Below are 14,320 nucleotides of genomic sequence, written 5' to 3'. Positions count from 1 at the left end.
TTACACCTGATATATGATTTGTGCTCTGTGAGTCTCTCTTTAACTGACCTTGTTGTTTGACCAACGTAGAGTTTGCCACATGGGCACTTAATCGCGTAAATCACACCGGTGGACATACAGGTGGCAAAATGTCATAGTTTGATCTTTTTACCCGTGTATGGGTGAGTGATACTGTCCCCCTTAGTGACGTTGTTGCAATGTGAACAACAAAGGCATGGAAAAGTTCGCATTTTTCTTGTTTGTAGAACCATTTGTTTTTTCCTTTGGAGGTACTTCTGCTCTGATGAGTTTGTCTCTAAGGTTCTTGCCGCCCCTGAAGGCCATCATGGGTGCCTTTGGAAATAACTCTTTCAGTGTCTGGTCGTTATGGAGAATGTTCCAATGTTTCCTGATGGTTTTCCCTATCTGGATGCTTTGTCTTGAGTATTTGGTGATGTGTAATAGTGGTGTTTCTTTAGTTTTTGCTTTTGGGATCAGCAGATCTTCTTTGCTGATAAGACCAGATCTTTCTTTAGCTGCATCGAGAATTGTTTCAGGGTATCGTCTGGCTTCAAATTTTTCAAAACATTTAATACTCTCTGTGTCGAGACCTGCAGGATCTGAGATTACGCGTTTAAGCCTCAAGATTTGGCTATATGGCTTTTTTTTCTGCATAGATTTGGGGTGATGGCTTGTGAAATGTAACAAATTGTTGGTATCAGTGGGTTTGTGGTACACAGTAGTGCTGATGCGATTGTCTTGAATTTCCATATCCACGTCCAGAAAGTGTAGGCGTGGTGTTCCTACCTCCATGGTAAATTTGATGTTATCGTGGATGGAGTTCATGTAGTTGAAAAATGAGTCCAATTCATCTCGTGTCCCACACCAAATCCCAAAAATATCATCGATGTAGCGTTTCCACATCAAAATCTTGTATGACCATTCAGGGTGATGAAACTCTCACTACCCTTTTACATCAACAAACGCAATAGGAATAAGGAACCTCCCATTGATGGTGAGATTATACCTAGCCCATTGGGCATTATTTAATTCTATACTGACAACTCTATTTTATTCCTCCATCTTAATTAAACATGGCGGCTATGCGTAGATTGGGTTGCTTGTGGCTTTGGATAATCAACATATACCATTGGAAATGTCCATACAGAAATTGGTCGTTGCCTTGGGGCTACGTTACTTTATACAAATGGTGACTCACAATCTATGATAAATGAGTAAATGTGCACTAGATACAGACTGTGGTCTTGACTTGAGAGCTTTACAATTCTGGTTATATTTTCCTTTGTATTCTTTACATTTTAGTTTGTTTGTATGATTTATGGCTCATGAAGAAGAGAATTGGTATCTCGAAACGCGTCAGTCATCTACAATGAATTCAATCTTCTCCACTATTTGCGTTTGGAATAAACAATACTTGTTATAATATTTGTACATTTGATTGCATCATTAGAAAGGGGCAAACGTGCTTTCAAATTGTAAATTCTTACTTTGAACTATGTACAAGTTATTTTGAACTAATGTTTAGGGGTCACATTGACGCCATTTAAAGGTGTGCAGGGGACGGGAGGGTTCCATTTTGGATACTCTTTTTCTCACTGTTGTACATTTTTGTGGCCCTGTGCCAGGACCGCTTTTCCTCCCCCGCACCCAAAAATCCTCAACCTTTGATCCTTAAATTCATATCTATTTAAACCATAGAATCTAGAGTGTGCACCTTCATTCCTTTTTTCCACACAATGGAACATACACCGTAAGCCGGCATGTGCCAGCATTACATTTCTCCAAACACCAAACTAACCCATCACAGATACACCAACACAACTGCCCACACTCATTTAAAGTCACTCTAACAGACGACACAACCACACAAACAAGTACCTTAGCACTTTGAGTGCACATTAACTACTGCTCTTGACAGCTCCCAAACTATCTAAAATGTACATTGCACAGAGTCCTATCTTCAAATCTGCACACAGCGACATTTTAACAAAGCAATCTTGCTCTGCTTCCCTGCTGCTGCATTAGTCCCTTGCCCCATTACTTGCAGATCCTGAAGCTCCTATAAAGTGAGAAAATGGCAAAAGGCATGCTATAAAAGACAATAATATAACATCACAGGGAATAGCAAAGTGTTTCACTCATTCTCCCATGGAGCAGTACTCTGCATGGCCCAAGCAACTTCTGCAAGTGAATTTTGACTGTGATGCAGTTAGTGTACCAAAGATTCTGGAGCAAACTGACTGGATGCTGAGACTATAGATTTGCCTGTCACATTATGTGATATACGTGTAATAATGGAAATGAGGGTTGCACCAGTTGTGGCACTCCCTCCACCCATCCCTCAGTATACACGAAGATACAAACTGAGAACTGGTCTATAAACAGTTAAACACTAAAGAGCCATGTAGTTATCATTGAGCGTAGAGTAGATTGTGTGATTTAGGTAGGGTGACAGGTAGATTGTATTTTGCTGTATATACAAGCTGGGAAAAATGAAATAGTGATACACTCAGACACGAAGAACAGTTGCCCATAGATCCTAAGCACAATTAGATGTACATATGAAGAACACTAATATGCAAGACACAAAGGAAACAACACAGCGGCGAATGATCAGAAGTACTGCTATTATTTACACCAAACTTTGCTAGGTCTCAATTCAGAAATACTGTAGCCTGACATAAAATGACTCAAAACTAAGTTTACAGGACTCACAATGCTCAGACGAGCCAGAGATACCAAGGACAGCACTCTGAGGGAAGTTCTGCTTAGCAAGTTGAAACCACACCAGATAACGTTTCCCATGGCATACAGCATACAATTGTTAAAGATAGTTCCAGTTGGTAGCAGTGAGAAACACACATATCCTTGAATGCCAGGTGCAGGTAGGTACCATGCCCAGTGATGCCAAGTGATGCCAAGTGATCCCATGGCAAATGAATACACAGCGCCCAGAGTGTCTGCCGAAAGAAAACACACAACCATATTAAAATAGCAGAAAACCAAATAAATACATGTTTGAGCATGTGGCCCCCAACCATGTGATTCCTACAATGACCATCATTCCCAACCCAATTAGATAGTGCACCTGCCACTCCCTTTGCACATCCAGACACAGAGATGATAGCCACAACCACAATGAAAGCTGGTAGATAAGACCTCATGCCTGGGAACAGAGGGGAGTAACTTCTTTAAAGTAGATCATAGACGTTCGCCCATCTCTCCTTGCCCATCACGTAACTTGGTACCGCGCAAGGTGTTTGAGGTCAAATTAGAAAATGTCCAGCTAATCAAATCCTGTTCCACTTATTGACTAGTGTAGTTGAATGTCAACCAATGGCATATTAAAATGAGATGTATTATATGTAGAGGTTTACCCTAGGAGGCGTTATGAGTTGCAGAAACACCAATTATAAAGAGGTCACGTATAGATTAATAAAAATCCAATAATTTACCATCCAATCAAGTATGAGAATAGAGATTTGTTGTGATTGTATTCACAGTGATGTCAATTGTGATGCTTTCCTCTGTTAAAAATTGTTGTTTCTTACACCATGTTTGAGATTGTCTTTTGTACGTTCTCCCAGCAACCGCCTATTTTGGAATAAAGCTGTGTTTTCTCATGCACTTGGATTTACTCGCTTATTGAGAATGTTCTTCTTATTGGTACCTTTGGGCCTATCTTAACATAGGCTTGTGGGAGGGCCTGTGCACCAATAATGCTTTCTAGGATGACAGATATTCTTGCTATACCCTTGATTGATTATTAATGTATCAATTTGGTGAAGATAAGAAGTAGACATTTACTTACATAAGTTTTTAGTGAAGTAACACCAGCAGGATTGCCAACATACAAAAACCTTGAAGAATTTCCAAGAAACTGTATAAAATCTTTTTGTTGGAAAGAAACATGCTGGGATCAATTTAGCCTTAACCAATTAGAATAGGCTTCTGATTGAATTATATGTATGGTTTTTATTGTGCTTATTATCCGTATTACGTTTTCTATCAATTGATTGTATTTACACACTATTTTGTTTTGATTTTCATTTATTGATGTACTAATGTGCAATGTTTATTCATTTCTTTAGTTTGAGTGTCACTCAATGGGTGATGATTTTTCCTTTTTTTTTGTTTAGTGCAGTCTGGCTAGTTTGCCCACTACTCATTGAATAGGTGTTGATTATTTCTCTACATCTTTTAATTGAGTTTTAATTGTGTTTGAGTATTTGATACGATTTGTACTGATGGATTGATTGTTTTGTGTAATTAATTATGTTTCACACAATGAGGTTTTATATTAATACAACTGTGAGATTGATTAGTACTGTAGTACGGATTTGAATTTAATGTTTTCTTATCCATGTACTTGTGCTTTTGAGGCTATTTCTGCCTTCTTTGGCTCCGTGCAGTGATGCACATTACACCCAGTCTGCATTAATCTTTTAGGTTTGATTATTTATCCAGGTGTGACCGTAGTGTACTAAAACCTGGTGTACCCCCTTTCTACTGGGTTGTTCAATAAATAATCAGGGCTGGTAGATATTAGGCTGTTCGTTTCCTGATGTTCTCTGGAGCACTGGTAGGCTTGGTATTTACAGGTGTTGTTGCTTTGTTCCTGTTGAGCGCTGTGTTTTTACATAGCCACTTTGCACAGACTCCAGGTCTTTTCCCCTTCAACCAGGGTATGCATCAGCTGCACTGCTGAGCTGTACTTGGATGGTGTGAATGTATCGATCCGGGGTAGTTTGGCTTTGATCCTATCAGCTATGCCAGTGGGCCTGTTTTTATACTTTGAAACAGGCTTCTTCCTTTGACTGATACTGGTAAATTCTTCACTGATTGGCAAGTTGCCACTAGATGTTTGAACCTTCCTTGAATTTTTCCATGATTAATATAGCTTGGTGAGTGCTTTATGGCTTATTATACTTTTGAATAGCGGGGTACCCATTGTGGGATTAACTGTGACTCTGTGGGTGAGTGTAGCTTGCTGGACAGCCTAGCAGCAGTAATTTCAGTTGTAGCTCGTTGCAAAGTGCCTTTTAGTAGCTTCTTGGCCAGCTCCAACAGACTATTACAACATGTGTGGTGCAATGTAGCTTTGTAGTTTCGTATGCGGTTGCTTTTTAAAAATTGTACCATGTCCTTTGAAGTCAATTGGACCCCATCGTCCGATACGATTATGCTTGGACAGATATCACTTTGAAATACATTCACAAACACTTTGATGGTGGTAATAGTATTTCACTAGGGACATGGAAGGTCGGAATTGGTCTTTGATGGTGATAGTGCTTGGCATTTGGTATTCACTAAAGCAGCCTTTGGTTGAATACCTGCTGCACAAATGGGTGTGCCCAATGTACTACTTGATTACAGTTTCCTTGAATTTGCATTTACCATGCACAGGGTAAGGCCACTGTCTTTTTCTTTTTTCCAGTACACAAGGGTCAGTATTTCTTTTAGAGTTTACTGTGGGACCATAGACCAGGATGTTATCCTGAAGAAAAGCTACAATTGAAATGTTACCCAACTTATTCGTGATGAGCCACTGAAACACAGAAGCGGTGGAAGACAAGAAAGATGGTTTCCTTATGTACTGGAAACCCCCTTCTTGCGTGACTAAGATGGTATAGAGTTTGGAATCCATGTAGGGTTTGACCTGATGGTAGTCACTCTTGGGGTCTAATTTGGAGAGGACTCTGGCTTCTTTGTGAAGACGTAGCAATTGAGCAATGGCTGGAAGTGCATTAGAACTAGCAGTCAGGCTATTGTTTCAGTTGCCCAGGTCGACACATAGGCGTAGGACTTCACCATCCGGTTTTCTTGTCAGAACAAGGAGGCTCCGCTATTCCATGCTTCCACTAGTTTGATTATGTTATTGTGGAGCAGCTCATTTAGCACTAGTTTGAAATCCCATCTGGCGGGGAGGGGAACAGGATGGACTTTGTGCTTTATGAGTAGGCTATCTTTGGTTAGGATTATCTTGCATACGTTCTGTTTGTAAGTGCCTACAGTTTTCCAAAAATTGTTGCATGTTTTTGTAGCAATTTCTCACTTGGACAAGAAAAAGTTGTGTTAGTTGACGATGTTATGGTCCGAACTAGAGTCAACAATTAGTTTTACGTATACATCGTCAAGAGTGATGCCACAATATGGATTTCATTTCACGTTGGTGGTGGTACTGACAGATATGAACAGAACTGAATGGATTAGCTGTTCAGTATCGTCCGAGTCAGTGACTTGGAATTGCACAATTGAGGCCAGGTGGCAAAGCCTTCTGTATTCCATGTAGTTAGTTCAAAGTTTATTTGGAATAAAATACATAACACTCAAAACAACAGTAATAAGGACAATGTATAAATAAAACAATCTTACAGACCATCACAAATGCTACCCTGTGCTTTAAGCATATACAAACTATGCTTTGCGACAGTGTCTAAATGTACATGATTTAAGTAACGGAATTAAACAATGTTTTTAAGTAAAATATACCATGAACAAAAGAATACTTGCATATTAGATTCAATAGACACAGTGTTGCATCTACAAATGGAGGACTGATCCTTATTCCAACTGTGAGTGTAAAGAGATAGCGGTACCTGATGAAAATGCAATTGGGGTCATATCAGTGTACTATAAGATAGTTTTGAATGATTTGTTCACTGATGGTGTTGAAGGCACACGTGCTGTCCAGTTCTTTGTGTGTCATGACACTGGCGTCAATGGATTCTGAAGCTGACTGCAGCTCAATTGAGAATTTGTGCCTGTCTAGTAGTTGGTGTGCGTCTTGACAAATTGGTCAGTGAATTCAGTTACATCACCTTATTTGGCTCGATTACTTATGGTGACAATTCTCAAGCCTTCTGTATGGCTTCCAGAAAGGTTTGAAATAGTGCCTTCCATTGTGCCCACAGAACTGGAGGCTCCCCTGGAGTCTGCAGAAAATACAGTGGGGGAGTCACTCACTGCATAGAGACATGGAAGCAGCAGTTGCCGTGGGCAGGCAATGGAAAGATGAAAGAGGGAGGGTGGCAAAGCTCCTGCATAAGGCATGGAGTATAGGATGGTGAGCCGGTGTTAGTGCAGGAACTCGAGCAGAGGGGCCCCAAGGTACCACCGAGACACCACTGTAATAATTGTTGTACGGGCAAGGGGTACCAGCAAGCAGTACACGAGGCATGGGCATGGAGGAGAACAACTTTAAAGGGAGCAGGAACTTTATACAATATTATCACCTATGGGTTTACTCTCCGAGTAACTCCCTATGGTCTCTGTTTCATCTCTGGTGCTCTTCCTCTAGATGCCTACACATGTGCCTGAGGCTCATCACTGGGATGCAAGCAGTAGCGGGAGATGGAAACACTGCAAAGGAAAAAGGAAGGGAGGTGTGAGGAGGATACTACACAGATTTCTCAGTGATTGAGGACTATGTTGAACAATTATGACTAAGATGTGTTACTGTTTGTCAGCGCCAGGATGCCACCAAGGGAGAGAGAGATGCACTTTACTAGAAACCCCTAATAAAATATATTTCAAATATTCTCCGAGAGCTACGTATGTTTTTCGCACTGCTAAGTGCAAAGCCTCCAGATCCAGGTTCTGTCCAGGTTCTGTACTGTAATGCTCAGAATGTGTCAGTCAATTTTAGAAGCAAACCTGTTGTGATCACTCACAGCCGTGGGTGCCATTGAAGAGTGTGGTCCTTTTTGGACAACGTCGTCGGTGGGTTTCTGACATCTTCCTTCAGTAATGCACAGATGCTTTTAAAACATTTGCTCTGACTCCCAGTAGGTATTGGTGCGGACACTGATAAAATGATTGTCTGAATGTTGCTAAATGCAATATTAAGTTCATCTGAAGGATACAGATGCAGATAACCTTTGACTCAGAGAGGCTCTGATAACCCCCCTATAGAATGTCAATGCCCACCCATTGTACAGAGACTATTCAGACGCTACATTCTTTCTACAATAGTCCACTGAACTTCTTCTCAAAGACAACCTGAAATGCTAAGGACCCTGATGCAAATCTTAATTTGTATCTGAAGGCGAACACAATTTAAGAGGATGTTGTAGATTAGATGGTACATCTCTATTAACAAGAATGCATTTTGTGTGTTCTTATGCACACAGTCAGCGTGTAAAGTTACTCATAGATAGTCAATTTACAAGCAGAATCTGCCTTTGCTATGCAAGCTGAAAAATAAATGCATGCAAATAACAGCAGTGGGATGGGTGCAATCCTCCCTGGTCCAGTGTGGGCCAGTTTATCGCATGGATTAAGAGGGGAGGGCTGTTGACAAGTTATTTACTCCTTGCAAAGGACACACAGACAAGAAAGAAGAATGGATAGAAAATACAGTTTTCAGTAAAGCATTTACTCTGTGGAAGAAGTGTTAGCTGACAATGTGCTACCAGACTCCACAGATCCTGTCCAGGTGAAAGCAAACAAACAAAGGAAAGCAGTAAACATTCCAAAGTTGTCCATGGTCACTAGGCATCTTGTAGATAGCAGGACAAAAATAGATAGGAGAATGGAAGACTGCCTTTTGGAATGCTTGATGAAGGTTATGTTAACAGGCTTTCATACTGTCCGACCCACCACTGTAGTCATTTTGCGGTGCCTAGGCTTGTCCGTGGAGAGGCGTATTGTGCTCCTTCCTCAGATATCCAAACCTTAAACGGCGGAAGGAAAATTAGCAGTGGCAGGAGATAGGCAGATGTGAAAGAGGATAAAAGATGCTACAAAAATAAGGGAGGAAGGGATGCATTCTGGGGAGGTATGTTTTTGATAGTATGGAGGTGCATGTAGTCCTATCAGACGGAACACAGTTCTAAATATGCAGAAAGACAGGTTGTCCTAAACTGTTGTGATAATTGTGATGTGTTTCCAAGGAAGAGTTGGAGAATCGGCTGTTACTAAACAATGCAATGTTTAAGTGCAAAGTGCAAAATGTTTAACTGTGATGCATGAGGGGCTGGAGAGTGTGCTCGGACAATACGAAATGTTCCGTGGCATAAGTTGCCCGAGTCATACATTTACACTTTACTGTAGGCAAACTCAATTTCAGCAGGACTAAGCCTGAGTGCCAAGAGTGGCCTTGCCAAGGACTGAAACTGTAGAAAAGATTAATATTGTTGGAGGCCAAAGGGTAAGGTAAATCAAACGCTGATAGTCTGGCACCTTGTGAATGTGTTGTAATGATATGATTGGTTATTTATAACGCGCTTAATACCCAGAGGTTTCTAAGCGCAGACCTGGGGATCGAATCTGTGTTGCTCCGTGTCGTCTTGCTTCCAAGGCAAGCACGTTGCCCCTGAGCTATCCTCCCGAGGCAATCGTTAGGTAGTTCTTCTACAATCAGGCGTGGCTAGAGGTTCCCAGATTAGCTTAGGGGTTTACATTGGGCAACCCATAAGCATCCTGGGTGCTCAGTTCACATAACCCTGGCAAGAGTTAACCTTTGAGTGCACCTGATTGTGGCTGAGTTTTAATAAAGTCCATTTCCAGCACACAGCATAAGTGGCAGAAACAAAGACTGGCCGTGCTGTCACTGTACTGCTGGAAACCATAGTGGGAGAGAGCTAATGGGGGAGAGTAGGTAAACACTATCCCACAAGTGCATGGAAAAGACCCCAATGCAAGTCATGTGAGAAGTGGATGCCATGTGATGTCCGTACCCCACAAGCTGGAATCTCCATATATGGGCCAATCCATCCATGCACATCCCCGACCACCTGTGCACAATGGGGTCCAGATTACAGAAACGTTGCACTAGTGCAAGTGCAAAGTTGTACGGAATAAGCACAAGGGAAAAGTTTGACCTATGTCTAAAAACGGATGTATACGAATTGTTCGAACTACAATTGTTCGAATTACAATTGACCTTTGCACAATTGACCGAATTGTGAAGGTCAATTGTTACATATATGCGGGGGGAAACCCCCGCAACCCCCATTATATATAAATATATATATACATATATATATATATTACCAAACCAATATATACATATATATATATATATATATATATATATATATATATATATATATATATATATATATATGTATATATATATATATATATATATATATATATATATATATATATATATATATATATATATATATATATATATGTGCGGTCAATTGTGCAAAGGTCAATTCGGACTCTCGACTTTCGGTCAATTCGGTAATTCGAACAATTTTGTTTGAACAAATTGGGTAATACCCTCAAAACACTGCGACACATTAAAAAACCATTGCACCATTACGCATGCCGTTTTGCATGTTATAAACATCAGGGCAAAAATTGCGCTAGTGCAGAAAAGATACATTTTCGATGTATTCTTTCACCGGGGCAAAGTTTGCCCTAGTGCTAATGCCATTCCCGGTTAGCACTGGGGCAAACTTTGCTCTGGTGCAAAAAATGCAGTTAAAATGTATCTTTTTTTGCACTAGCACAATTTTTGGCCTGGTCCTTATACCATGCAAAACTGGACCTGTCATGGTGCAATGGTTTTTTAATTTGTCCCAGTATTTATAGAAATAGGGCACATTTTGCCCTAGTGGTAATGCTGTGCAACTTTGCAATTGCACCGGTGCAGTTTTTGTGATCTAGCCCTGGGTAACCACAGAAAGTGCAAAACTGCAATTGGTTTACAGACTTATAGTTGATAATTTTACTTCCCCCACATACCCCGCCAACTTTTCCATAATTAATAACTAATAACTAATCTACAGCAAGTACTGAAAAGTAAAAGATTGCAATCATGACAGAGATGAAACTCCTTATACCATGAAAGCTTAAGTGAACAATAAAAGAGGCCGAGACCTCCATACGGCAAAATGAAAGACACAAAGGAGAAACCCAGAATCTGGTGATCTCCCCAGATGTGAAAGTAAAAAAGCCACGTGTGCAGAAGTGCCATTCCAACCTAAAGGCTCGAATCCTCTGGATTCTGTCCTCTATAACAGGTCTAATAGCTCTGCTCAGTAGTCAATAATGTTAAAACTGCCTACTGAACAGTGTGTTCCTTATTATGCTATGTTGTGTTTTGTGGAACCCACATAATGGCCAACTACCATAGTTATGACCTTGAAGCACTATAGGTTTCTAGGTGATTCCGCAGTCTGTAGGCTGAATGCGCATGATACACGGTACATTGCATTGCAGGAGAAGAAAACCACATGACATTACGCAGATAGGGTCCGTTTCATGGAATATATGCCTGGTTCAAAGTGAATTTGCACTGCTGAAAAGTGACTTTGCACTGCCGACACAAATCCTGATTCATGGAACCGTGCAAAGTGTATTTCTGCAGTGCAAAGTCCAGGCAAAGTCAGTGCATAGTCATTTTTGCAGTTCAAAATGACTTTACCCGGACTTTGCAACGGCAAAACTACACTTTGCCCAGTTTCATGATTCAGGGTTTGTGTCAGCAGTGCAAAGTCACTTTTCAGCAGCGCAAATTCACTTTGAACCGGGCACATATTCCATGAATCGGGCCCTTAGTATCCACGTGCAGCAAGGCAACCAATTGGTGGGAGATGGGAGCTCTACAAGACCACTTACATTACATGAAAATGGCAATTTTAGTGAGCAATGACTAATATCATATAGATACATTTAGGAGTTGTATGCGTTGGGGGCTCTCTGATTTCCTATGGCAGTAAGTATGTGGTTGCTCAAATGGACAGAACTTGGCTTGGAACTCAGTCAACTGATATGGGGACACTGTACCAATAGTGGTGGAAGGGTGCTGTATGAGGCCACTTACATTACAGGCAAATTGCCATTTTTGGCACAGATTACTAATATCATGTAGTTAAATTTAGGAGTTGTACGTGTTGGGTGGTGTGTGATTTGCTATGGCAGTAATTATTTGGTTTCTGCCAAAGACTGAATTTGACATGGGACTCAGTCAACTAATATGGGGACACTGCCCTCAAAGTTGGAGTGAGCAATGTACATAAACACTACTATATAACTCTGAGGCAACTGGCTGAACTTGAGGGCTCTGCAATATGGTACATGCACATTACTTGGGGTTTGCACAAAAAGACCGAAAAAAAGACAGAATGCACAATTAGTGTGCATTCGGCCTGGTTGAAAAACGGAATCCCAAAATACCGAACAAGGAGAGCGAGGCTGTGAGGCTGTCCCCCGATCCCCTAGTTCGGTATTATGGGCTTTGCGGGTCGCAAGGTTATCTTCCGCATACATTACATGCGTGACAGGGGACCAAAAAAAATAGAAAAAAAGACCGACTTATAAAATGCAAACAAGTGGTGTTCACAATTTTGTAATTTGATCTTTTAGTACTCAATTTATTAATGTACATCCCATTACATACACACTTAATGTACATTTGGTCAGTAGTACATGTTTGACTAGTATGTTATCGTAGTATGGACATACATGACATACTGTACTACGGGTAAAGACACTTCACGTCAATGTGAATGCCATTTTCTTCCTATGGCCTGGTAAATAGTGTGCGTTTCAGGGTTTTTCAAAAGGCCAATAAGCGAAGTTGGCTGGCTATAGCATTCCAGAGGTAAGTGGCCATCACAGCAAATGCGGAAGGCCCTTCCTAGCATCGTAGCATCTTGGCCAGGAAAATGGCAGAAATCTAGAGATATGTGCTGTATGAAACACCCCATATTTGTACCCTTGTAAATCAATCATGTATCCAGAAAATGTGCACACACAGTTCCATGTCACTGGGGGAACAGCATAGATTTATGAAAGTGTTTAAGAAGTTCTTGGTAAAAAGAAATATTTCCATTTACACCAGTTTTTAGCTTGAAAGACAGCACGTGTTAAAATGTTACTTGTTACTCTGAGGGTCATTTTGTAAAAATGCAATGCTAATTGCATGGAGGGAACCACCAATGCTTGCACATTTGTGTAGCTGGTAATTTTCAACACTCAAAAAAAACAAACTGTAATTGTGAAGAGTAAACGAAGGTAAAATCTCTTTACGCTTCACTTTTACTCTCCCTTTGGGAGAGATAAAACCCGTCTGACAAATAACGCTTTGCAAGCAGCATGTTATAATGCATCTCAGTGGAATAGTCTGGTGTATTAAGCAGTTGCGTAATCACGACTTATACCATTGGAACCCTTTGAGTTCTCCTCCAGGATGATGGAAGAAAGCAAAGCAGAGATGCAAATTCCAATTTTACTGCCCTCCTACTCCTTTGAAAATCACACAAATGAGTTGGAGCGGAAAATGGAAGCATAGAAGCAATTTTACACTTTCTTTCATTTTCCACTCTGTTCATTTCAAAATGAAACCCTCTTTGTCTATCCACTCAATACAAATGAAACACAGTTCAAAGAGTAACGTGTTAGTATGTGTCAGAGAATCTTCTAAGCGTTTTGCTGAAGGGAATAATGGTAGTAAATGACTGCTGAGGTAAGTGCTTAATTTGTTACCCCACCGCTCACAGATGCTCCCTGCAGTGTCACTGTGTCAACATATCATTGCTTAAAGCTCCTACTCCCACGAGTTCATTGGGGATGATGGGTGCACCTTCTGTGGCAGATGTGCGATTTACAAATGTCAAGCAACATAACACAACATTTAAAGTATGTTATGTTATACGAATAATGTTTAAAATGCCACCCCTTCATTAACATTTTGCCCTAATCCTATGAGTGAAACATGGAACATTTTGACCATCTATCCAATGAAAAAGACCAAACAAGCTTTTCTCCTATTGGACCTTGATTCCAAATGCAAGCAACTTCATTACTGAACAGATGGAAGTCCCTGTCAAACACTGCCTCAAGATCATCTTGTATAGAGTGCCACTCATTACTTTACCCCTGTGTTGTGACTGTCCTCTTGTTGTCAACCCAATCTGCTGGGGCAGTGTTGCTGGTTATTACAGTAGTAGAGCTGCACCAATGTCATTCAGGCTGGCTATATCAGTGGGTAGGCATCGCCAGCATTGTCACCTTCAAGCTAATTTTTACCCAGGAAAATGGGTAACTAACACTGAGCTGCCCATCTGGGTCATCAGTTTCATTTATAACAATGATCTGGCTCAGGATGCAGAGACTCTGTCCAGTACACATGGTTGTTGTTTGTTGTGTCACCATAACTGACAGTTAAAATTATAAAGTTGCCAAAACATCATGATTTGGACAGAATGATCAAAATGAGCCAGAGACTATGGGCCTCATTACACGGAAGGCGGTGAGCCATGGCGCTATTAGCGCCATGGCTCATGCCGGAAAAATACCGGCACCGCCTTGGCGGAAAGGGGATTTACCGCCCCATTCCAAGGTTGGTGGGGCGGTAAAT

Source organism: Ambystoma mexicanum, chromosome 1p, assembly GCF_040938575.1.
Source record: "Ambystoma mexicanum isolate Mex_15411 chromosome 1p, UKY_AmexF1_1, whole genome shotgun sequence".
NCBI lineage: Eukaryota > Metazoa > Chordata > Amphibia > Caudata > Ambystomatidae > Ambystoma > Ambystoma mexicanum.
The sequence above is the reverse complement of the archived record's forward strand: the minus strand, read 5'-3'. Positions refer to the sequence as shown.